This window comes from Saccostrea echinata, unplaced genomic scaffold (assembly GCF_033153115.1).
Source record: "Saccostrea echinata isolate AGI-Se365-2 ecotype Australia unplaced genomic scaffold, CSIRO_AGI_Sech_v1 ptg000015l, whole genome shotgun sequence".
Lineage (NCBI taxonomy): Eukaryota > Metazoa > Mollusca > Bivalvia > Ostreida > Ostreidae > Saccostrea > Saccostrea echinata.
Genome location: NW_026889764.1, coordinates 11,143,412 through 11,153,460, shown reverse-complemented (window position 1 = coordinate 11,153,460; position 10,049 = coordinate 11,143,412). Strand labels below are relative to the sequence as shown.

Below are 10,049 nucleotides of genomic sequence, written 5' to 3'. Positions count from 1 at the left end.
GGGGGGGGGAGTAAATTTTCATCAAATTACGGTGCTTCTCTATTAATTTAACTATTTCAATTATTACCCTGCTGTTCTTCAAAGATTTCAAAATACTTTTTTCATATATATCATTGTCCTCTGAATTTTGTACATGTAATATACAGTTTATGTCTGCGTAATTCAGCAAACCTTTCAATTAGTTAGAATATTACCTGATGTGTTTCAATGTTATACCTGGTTGCAATTGGTTGTGGAACACCTGTATAGGTGACGTAGGAACTGGACACGAGAGCAGGTCTGAAGTTCCATCTCCCAGGTGGCAGTAGGGGGAGGGGCCCATGGGGCTGATCAAACATCGACAGCTCATGGTGAAGCTGGCTACGGCTAGAAACTTCCCCCTCACAGTGTGCCAGCCTTCAGATCCTATGATTAACAGAGAGACTTTTCAAATATTCTTTAAATTAAAAATAAATCTTTTGAAAACATATCGACAGCATGCATCAGTTCTCCGAGGGGGAGGAGGTAGGGAGTCTAGGGGGAATTTACTGGGAAGATAACACATACTTCCTGCACACTTACTGAATGTGACAATGGTTTCATGGATCAGATAAATCTTTCCTGGAGAAAAAGAAACTGCTTTCAAAAAAATATTTTTATGTAGTTTTTGAATAACTTACCTTTTTCTTCCTGTGAGTTCTTACTCATGGCACAAATATTACAGCTGAAAAATAAGCTTTGAAATATGAACATTTCAATTTGAGCAAAAAGTACTGTAAAATCACATATTTTTGTAGGGTCAAATTTCATGGTTTGAGGAGAAAAATATCTGTTCATGGGGATTTGATTTTTTGGTTGAAGACATAAATATGATAATATAAGCTGAAATTTTAAATTCCATGGAGGACATGAATTCCCGGATCTCTACATACCATGAAAACAATGAAAATTACACCCCCACACAAATTAGTGATTTCACAGTAATTAAAGTAAGGATAATTATATCACTTCTAAAAATCCGTACTATTTTTAATTTCTAATACACTTCTCTAATCAAGTGAGTTAAAGGTAGTTTTTCAATACTTTTGTTTCCAGAATTTCAGATACTTTACCAGACTTCTGAAATACTTTCCCCAAATATTTAAGGGAAAACATTGCAGGATTGAATTAAAAATTTCAAAGAACATCCATTCTTTTTGCTCTAATGTACAATGTCTAAATTCAAAACTGAAAGATAGTTTAATCAGTTAAACAAATTCATACTTATTAACAAAGAAAAAATTACAAATTAAGACAACCCAAAATTTTTTTTAATGTTCATACCCAGAATTACAGGTGATTTTGTCACGAGGGTTTGAATCTGTCGAGTAGGCCAATTTAAATGACACCTCCCCTTCATAAGACTTGTTACCCAAAAACTGTTTTGCACCTATAAACAGAAATGGTACATTTTATTGCATTTTTTTAAAAAAAATATCGTAAATGCTGTACAACATCCTATTACACAAGCTTTTACACTGAAATATTGTTGTCGAGTTAGGAGTTTGCTCCCTCTCAGTCGATATTTTAATTGGGTGCAGTTTATAAGATGATGTCATAACACAAATGTTCTGATCACTGGACTTTGGCTGTACATGTATATTAAAGGAGAAGAAGAATACTAAGAATTTATTGAGTGATAAGTACATGTACATGTATATGAAAATAAACATACAAAATCTTTACAAATCCAAATAAATGTAGGTCATAAACAGTTGTATAAAATTTAATTAAAATAAGATTGGTAGATGTATATGATGAAATCATGTGACCAACCTGCTTTATATTCAGTCCTGTAATCCATTAATTTCATGAAAATGTTACATCAAATACCAAGTATAAAAAAAGTTATATATTCTGAAACTTTCTTCAAAATATGCTCTGTCTACAAATAAATGGACATGTTGAATTTATCCTGTATTCAGTAATAACTTCTACAGCTTAAATCATTACCTGCAATTTTTAACGTTTTGATCCCATCCACCTGTTATTTTCACTGTCTTTTAACATATCACCATAGTAACCATACGCCAACAATGTGCTACTGTAACGTAAAAATTGGTCCCCATCATAGACTGAGCAGACATCTATAGCCGTACAATCACCTACAAGTCAAATCTTCAATGATGAAAACATTACACTTTTTTACCTTTAACTTTGTAAATTGTAAGAAGTCAAGACTTTCGAGTACTAGTATGTCATAGTCTAGGTAGAAGTAAATCAAAATAAATGTCATTGTGCACATTCATAATACTGGAAATTCAATACTATATAAATATTTCTCTTTAAACTTGGAAATTAACTCAACATTGAATTGTAAGCAATTAACTCACATTGAATTGTAAGCAATATTTGAATGAGACATAGTCATTATCAATTAATAAAGTACAAAATTAAAATATACCTTGGATTGCTGACGTCATTGGATCATTGATTCCTGTTGTGGAATAACGTATGGCATCTGTAGAACCTAAGAAGAAAATTAAACTTATAACATATGTGACCTGTAACCCACTGGGAATCTAAAAGATTTTAACAACAAAGACAGAAATTAGCACAGATGAACTCTAACTGGAAATCTGCAAGATTGGGAACATTCTTTAGCAACTACCCTAATTGTAAAATGTAAACTTAATATTGCTTAGTTTGCATAAGTCGTTTAAATTTTTTGGTATTAAACAGAACTTTCAACATGAAATTCATAGAAATATTTGACATGTTCGTAGCATTTAAACCTGACTCAAAAATGCAGATTTTAACTTTATTTAATTAATTATTTTCTTAATAGAATTAAAGATGACCAGCCGCTGCATTTTTGTCAGCTCAAAGAACAAATTTGCATCGCGCTCCTTTTCTTTAGCTTTTGACTGGCTGAAATTGCCTGTAAGTGTAAAATATATCACTTAAAGAATGAATTTTAATAGCTACCCTTTTCCTACGGTATAAACTGGGAAGGAACAGTTTACGCTTTATAAACCGCGAAGCGGTTTCTGAAAAAAGCGTAAACTGTTTCAACCCAGTTTATCTCGTATAAATCGGGTAGCTATTAAATTCATTCTTTATAATTTCATTTTCATTCATTAAGTGTAAGAAAAAAGACGATTGCCCTTAAAATGACTTTAAATTGTACAAAATTTGAATGTAACGTCAGGCGGATCGATACGTTTTTGATGCAAGTCAATTTTGACGAAGGCAACCCAATTTATACAATATACAGTAAATTTTTATCCAATCATATACCGCGTTACAACCAAAAATTAAATTATATAAAGTTAAAATAAAACAAATTATAATGTATATTTTTTTTTTCTTTTACATACCTAAGATATTGTACAGAAAACAGACTCATCTTTGGTTTTGTTTTTGAAACATTCAGTGAAATACCGAGTAGTCTGGCTGTCGTAATGTAATATACCATTTACATTATTCATCTATCAAGATAAACAATGTTTGGACAATGTCAATATATTACAAATTTATAATTCTGAATGTTCGGCTCATTTCAACATGGATAATGACATATAAAACAAAGATATTTTGTTGCATATTCCTTATATTTCAAGGGACATTTCGCCACACATGTTGCTAGGGAAAATAAATCCGCAGTTTTTTAGACACAGTGCACCAAATCGCTATTGTATTTCAAGAGGATTGATCTAGCAGAGGGACAAAATAAATTTTTCTTCACATTAGAAAGAAATTAAGTACTGTCGGGCCATGAATAACAGAATTTCTTTAGTGTGTTTCCATGTTCTAGTTAAAATGACGTATGCTTATTTCGGTAGCTGGATGAATCAAAGTGAACAAACAACAAGCAACGAGGTAAGTAGTTGTAAATATATTTTATCGAATGTATTACTTTTTTGTTCCTGAAATTCATTAAAGGGGTTTTATCACATCTCAAAATTTTTTGATATGACAAAGTTTACATGTTATTAAACACATATATTTAAAAATCTTTGCTCGAAAATTAATATTGTTGATGTTTCAGCGATTCAAAGTTTGAAATTCTCAATATGCATATTTTGATCGCTGATGCTATGCGACATTGCTCTGATGTCATAGGTGTCAATCCTGGTCAAGCAAAGTACTTATCGGTATACAAAGCGGCTCATTTGTTGTGTCTATTAAACCTGTTAGTGAATAAATAAGTGATAATTAGATAATAAAAAGCTAGTAAGGTATAATTTGTGGCTTTAGGGTGCACCTATTCGCACAAAAAAGGTTTTAGGAAGACTTTTTTCCACATTTCCTGGACTTGATCGAGAAGTGAAAGGGGAGCCCTTTTTCTGCAAACGCAAGGGCTTTGTCTCCTTTTAAGGACATGGTACCTTTTTAAAATGGAAAAAAATACCCACAAGCATTTTTAAAGTCGCACAGAATCTAGTGCATGCTAGTAGGAATGTTGTGAACTTCGTAATGGCGTACGGCGCCATTGAACAGTGTTGAAGAAATGTCATTTCTAGTACATGATATACACTGGAACAGATAGAATATTTATATACAGTTTATTAAAATATTGAAGAAGTTGAATTTGAAATTCTTTTATATATATATATATATATATATATATATATATATATATATATATATATATATATATATATATATATATATATATATATATATATATATATATATATATATATATATATATATATATATGAAAATATATATTTGTGAAAATAAAAATTCGGATTAAACTTTTAAAAATAAAGACTTAGGTTTAATTAACGCGGCGCGGTGAACGAGGTTCGCACCCAGGCCTCACGATCACGAAGGGATATGCCTACCACTAGGCTATCGTGACTGGTAGAAAATAATATATAAGATTATGGTCGTTCTATTTATGTAATAATTATCCCTTTTTAAAACTTGAAATCTGATTTCATCCAGAGCTTTCCAAAAATGCACTTGTATATTTACTCATTTGTATAACTTGAGACTACATTTTGAAATGTTACAAAAGGCTACGATTTAAAACAACTTGAATTTAATTTAAGATATTATTTTCATAATAATTTATTAATTCTAAGTCTTTCTTTGGGAAGTTTGCATTTGCTAAAGTCTTTTATAGTACAACATAAATGAAAAGACACCCTTTTTACTGAACTGAATCGGAATAACATGATGATGAGTGCATATGAATTTCTTTTTTTTTAAAGATTTTTTCCTTAATTAAGAGATTTGAATCCCTTCTGTGACTCTATTCCTGCTCCTGGAGCCATACTGGAGCAAAATTGAACAGTATTAAATCTACATAAAATAAGCATACTTGCATTTAATCAATTTTAGAGGCAAACCTTGAGAAGTGAATCAAATAGCTTCATATAAATTAGATAACTTCTTATATAAATGCTTCAAAGATTATTCCTATACATTTCAATTGAACATTTTCGAACTCGTGCACAATAATCCATGAAGTGAACAAAATTATATGATGACATTTGCAAAGGAACAGGAATATACAATCTGTAGCCTTGTATTTTTTTAGTAGACAAATGTTAAATATTTTTCCTAATTTTATACTAAACGTTGGCCACTGATGTCCCCATCCCTACCCTAGATAGCACATATGAAAATCAAATTACATGAACAATTGACAATACCAAGTCTTGTAGTACCTTCTGAGAAGATTTTTAAAGATTTTCCCCAATACAAAACTATGGACCTTATCTAGGTCTCATCTTGACACGTGGGTCATACTTTGACCAAATTTTCATCATATTATTATAAAGCATTCATACACGTTTTGTTCTTATTTCTTGGTTGTTTTGAGAATTTGTTTTAATGACCACGCCTTATTTTCATTTTTTAAATTTAATTTTTCTTGAAAATGGTCGGGTCCTTTGAATAAATTTGAGTTTTATACCCACTGATACTTTTTTCAAAAAATTGTTTGAAATTCGGTGAACTAAAAGGGTCTCAAAATTATTTTCAAAAAACATTCTGACTGTTGAGGACATCATTTTGCAGTGGAATACCTCCCTCAAGACACCGTCGGTAACACATCTGGATACCAATCAATCATTTACAATATCTAAACTAGAATTAGAAAATCAGAATCAGAAGAGACAAACTCTGATGATGAAAACATACCCAGCAACTCCATACCCACCAACTCCGGACCCGCCAACACCAGCACCAATGATAACACCAGCACCAACTTTTTGCCCTCTATCTCTTGGCTTTATTTTACTATATGGCGATTGTAGACAAAAAGGACAACAAATTATCCCTGAGAGAACATTTCCTCCACGAATACCTAAACCAGCAATAACTGTATCAACTTCACGAATTCCACCACCCCCAAAAACTACACTGATGATAACGAAGCAACAGCAAATTATTCCTGAGACAACACCACCTCCAAGATCAACTAAACCAGCAATAATTATATCAACTTCACGAATTCCACCACCCCCAAAAACTACACTGATGATAACGAAGCAACAGCAAATTATACCTGAGACAACACCACCTCCAAGATCAACTAAGCCAGCAATAATTGTATCAACTTCACGAATTCCACCGCCCCCAAAAACTACAATGATGATACCGACCCAACAGCAAATTATTCCTGAGACAACACCACCTCCAAGATCAACTAAGCCAGCAATAATTGTATCAACTTCACTAATTCCACCGACACTCAAAACAACAGTGATTTCACTAACCAAACCACCACCAACGACACATTTTTTACCTTCGAAAATTCAACAATCAGGTGCAGCAAATACATCTAAATCTAACATAAGTCAATTGCAAACATTATCAACGAAATTCCCAGAGAATTATAAGAAAACTGGCATTCGTTATCATGTATATGACGAATATAAGGTAAATATTATATATATATATATATATATATATATATATATATATATATATATATATATATATATATATATATATATATATATATATATATATATATATATATATATATTAGGATGTCAATTTTATTCGGACAGCTTAGTCGAATAGTCGGAGGCTTTAGTCGAACGATAGTCGAATATTTGTTGAAATTTAAATAAATTTTTCTTGTCATTTTTTTTTTACTATTTGTCTTTTACAGACTTCTTGTACAATATTTAATCTACGCTATCACCATTATGCAACGAATTTCTAAATAGTAAATATTTACGTAGTAATAAATATATGTATTCAACGTATTTGATTTCAAGTATAATATCACTGCACATTTTATCTAAATGCAGGATATCTAACGGTCGCATTTGTTCTTTCTTTTCATAATGCTAGCATATATAACCGTTAATTGAAGCCATTTGTACGTGACGTGTCAGTGACCAATTGACCAATGACTGTGGTAAACAATGAAAGCGTACCTCTTATAAAAACAGAGAGAGATAGCGATGAATTTTAAATACATCATATTTCATGTTCCACTGCAGAATACAAGTTCAGTTTCACATAACCGTTATAACGTACATTTAACTGTTTTTCCATCCTGACATCTTTTAAATGTAGATTTCGGAGTCATGTTTTGCCGAACATAATTTGACATACAAATTATTTTCTATGCACAGTTAAGCCTAACCCTGAGTTTTACATACGAAAACATTGATCTGTTAATAAATGAATTGGGCAATCCAAGTTTATTACCTTGAATTTAAAATTGCTACTAAGTAGCAAATTTTTAAAGAATAACCGAGTAAAAATTTTTTAGTCGATAGTCGGTATGATCGAACGATATTCGAGTACTCGAATATTCGTTGACATCCCTAATATATATATATATATATATATATATATATATATATATATATATATATATATATATATATATATATATATATATATATATATATATATATATATATATATATATATATTAGGGATGTCAATTTTATTCGAACAGCTTAGTCGAATAGTCGGGGGCTTTAGTCGAATGATAGTCGAATATTCGTTAAAATTTAAATTAATTTTTATGTCATTTCCACAATACAATAAATACTGTACATCTACATTTATCCAATGTATTTGATTTCAAAATTAATATAATATTTACTGCACATTTTACCTAAACGGAGGATACCAAACGCTCGCATTTTTCCTTTCTTTTCATAACGATAGTACATGTACCCGTTAATTGAAGCCATTTCTACGCGTCGTGTAAGTGACCTTTGACTGGTAAACAATTTAAGCGTGCCTCTTATAAAAACAGAGAGATAATTTTTTTAATTATGAGATGTTGTGCAAATAATCAATACAATCTTAAAATGACTGCATGATATTAATATCAGAAAGAAACACCATTTAATTACGCTCATAACTGTCCCCCAATTTACATGTATTTACAATTTTGTAACAGCTTTAGTTTGTTTCATTATTCTTTATGAATAGTTGCATAACTCAGATCTTACGAGATTGCAGGTTGAAACTCTATAATTGGAATTAATCTACAAAACCAACAAATTCTTGAACGTCCTCTTCATTTACAACAATAAGTGGTAAACAATCCTTGATAATCATGTTTGTGATAGCAACAATTTTCTTTCCGGCTCTGCTTTTTTGGCATTTTTGCTTACTTAAGAAAAGTTTCACTTGAAGAATGTGTTTACTACGTGTATGTTTGACGGATTCGGCATAAGATACATCATATTTGATCATGTTCCACTGCTAAATACAAGTTCAGTTTCACATAACCTTGATAACGTACTTTTAACTGTTTTTCCATCCTGACGTTTTTAAAGTGTATTAAAATTATAGATTTTGGAGGCATATTTGCCGAACATAAATCGGCATACAAATAATTTCCTTTGAACAGTTCAACCATACCCGGAGTTTCACTTACGAGAACATTGATCTGTATATAAATGAAATGGGCGAATCAAGGTTTAGTACCTTGAATTTAAAACTACTTTTAGGTAACATATTTTAAACGAACAACCGACTAAAGAAATTTTAGTCGATAGTCGGTAAGATCGAACGATAGTCGAGTACTCGAATATTTGTTGACATCCCTAATATATATATATATATATATATATATATATATATATATATATATATATATATATATATATAAAATGGTATTTTTGAAAAAATAATAGAAACTGTTCCTTATTCAGAATAAATAATGCATATGTATTGTTATTTTCAGAACATATCTCGAGAGGTGAAGTGCTTCAAAAATTTTCTATACAAAAGTGGAAACTGCATGTCAAACGCCAGCAACGAGATTAAGTTAATTGCAACTCTTTTCATAAGTCGACTTCAGAACGCTGAAACTAGCAATGGGAAATATATCAGTTATGTTTCATGGTTACATCTATTAATAGCAACACATTTTTCAGAATTCAAATTAGCAACAGTTTTATGTATAACAATTTTCCAAAATGAGAAGAATTCAATGTTTTACAAGGCGAATGTTGAAATAATGGCTTTTCCTATGCTAAATCTAAAAGAATACGTCTCAAAACTAATTTCTTTATTTCATGAAAAAATCTTTTCAATGACAAGCATCACAAAGAAACCACCAATCCTTCGCCATCCTGAAACTAATTTCCAGTTTCAATTTATTTCAAACGACGACAGTCCCAAGGGATTTAAAAGAAAATTGCAAACAGAATTTATGATTTTTCAAAGAACATCCAAGCTTCTGACATATTCATTCCGAAAAACATTATTCTGTCCAATGGTTGTCCTTGGAAAAGATGAAGTTATCTTCAACAATAAATCTCAACTGTGTCTTATCACATTCGATGTATGCTTTGATTCTATGCTGTATTACGTAGGAGAGTCTGTTCAAATTTGCATGGAAGACTATTTTTCAAAATTGGATAGCAATAATTTGAATTTCTCAAAGTTAGAAAGAAAAGAAATTTGGGTATATCGTTACACACCTGAAGGTATATTATCTTTAGTACTGATGTGTATTTCCTCTTTGAGTCTTTTAATCACTCTTAGTATTTATTTCGTTTGTCCTGAATTACGATCTCTTCCTGGAAAATGCATCATGTTTCTGTCTGTTTCACTTTTGATTGCACAATTATTGTTTCAGTTTG

The 10,049-nt window shown here is 30.9% G+C and overlaps 1 long non-coding RNA gene across 1 annotated transcript; it reads right to left on the bottom strand.

Moving 5' to 3' along the window:
- Positions 1-322: 322 nt before the first annotated feature.
- On the bottom strand, positions 323-1,410 carry LOC133187520 (uncharacterized). The gene is made up of 3 exons (XR_009721206.1): positions 1,303-1,410; positions 660-703; positions 323-405 (listed from the first exon to the last, which is right to left on the bottom strand). It is a non-coding gene; the product is annotated as an uncharacterized LOC133187520 (long non-coding RNA).
- Positions 1,411-10,049: the final 8,639 nt, after the last annotated feature.